Source organism: Aplysia californica, unplaced genomic scaffold (genome assembly GCF_000002075.1).
Source record: "Aplysia californica isolate F4 #8 unplaced genomic scaffold, AplCal3.0 scaffold00014, whole genome shotgun sequence".
NCBI lineage: Eukaryota > Metazoa > Mollusca > Gastropoda > Aplysiida > Aplysiidae > Aplysia > Aplysia californica.
In genome coordinates, this window is record NW_004797284.1 from 2,732,903 (window position 1) to 2,734,356 (window position 1,454).

Consider the following 1,454-nt stretch of genomic DNA (forward strand, 5'->3'; position numbering starts at 1 on the left):
TACACACACACACACACACACACACACACACACACACACACACACACACACACACACACAACGCATTTGTTGTTGTTGTTTACAAATCAGGGCAGCGGGAACAGTTTCCACAACGACAGAAAAAAATGAGAAAGTTATCAAGGATTTAAACCTTGACCTTTCACATGTCTGCCAAATTTAGAGCCGACGTGTTTTGTCACACTGACCGGCCACAGCTGTTTCTCGTTCGTTGATTAAAAAAAAGCCAGAAGAAAGAAAAAGAAAACCAACAATAATTAATGTGTCTGTACATCTGTTTGTTTTGCTTTGAAGATGTTAGGCCTAATGGCTAAATAAGTTCAACGGAGGAGAATGTCCTGGGGTTGGACGTACAGAAGTCGTAAGCTCTGCATGCTTTGATTGGCATCTCGACAGTGTGCGAAATAATTGCGGAGTATAAAAACGTCTTACTTCCGTGAACCGGGAAAACATGATAATACATTGTACATGTAATTATAGTACATGCATGTCTTTGGGCATCGTTCTGATTTTGCATCAATTTTATAGTCAGACCATTCCAAAGAAAAGTTCAATTTTATCTATAAAAAGACATTTTATGGATAATGTTTCTTCTTTTTCTTCTCTCTGCATGTCTATTGCTCCTCTCTCTCTCTCTCTCTCTCTCTCTCTCTCTCTCTCTCTCTCTCTCTCTCGTGCATGCGGGGCACCTTACTCTCCTTGTCCGTCATTTGTGTCCAAATTGAGCCAGTTAGTGCAGTCCACATTGAACCAGAAATACACCACAGAGCACGATCTAGAATCTTATACAGCACAATAAGTCTGTGGTTGACACGTGACTAAAGGTTGTACATGTATTAGGAGGCTTATACTATATCAGGCGCAGAAATGATATAATATGGTACATATAATATAAATACATTTTACGTCGTATTCAAGTTGGGTCGGCTGTGCTGATTGTTGTTCTGGACACGCTGACGTCATGAGCCACATGGTCTGCTTTTCTCCGAATTAGACGGACAGACCTTGTTCCGATGACTTTTCAGTCCAACCTGTCTAAGATGGTCGTCCATTTGAGAGAAGAAAAGTGGTCTTCCTAGACAGGTGACCATCTTACACAGTGGCATTATAACGTAAAAACAAATTGCAAGGGCGAAAATGTAAAGTGACCGTATGTAAATGTGATCGTCTTACACAGGTACGTGGTCGTTAGAGCAAGTGGGATTGTATTTTGGGTAATTCAATAACGAATAGTCTTGTACGGTAGGCTATATACCTGTACACAATGTAATACATTTATAAACTTTTGATTACATTCAGTGTATACTATTTAAGACAATCGCCGACCAGGCAGTGAATCAGGTTATGCTTTACGTCTCTGAGCGATAGCAGTTCAAGACATACTGTAATACATGTTACTCCTACTCATAGATTTCGTGAGTTTCTTTTGATTTCTT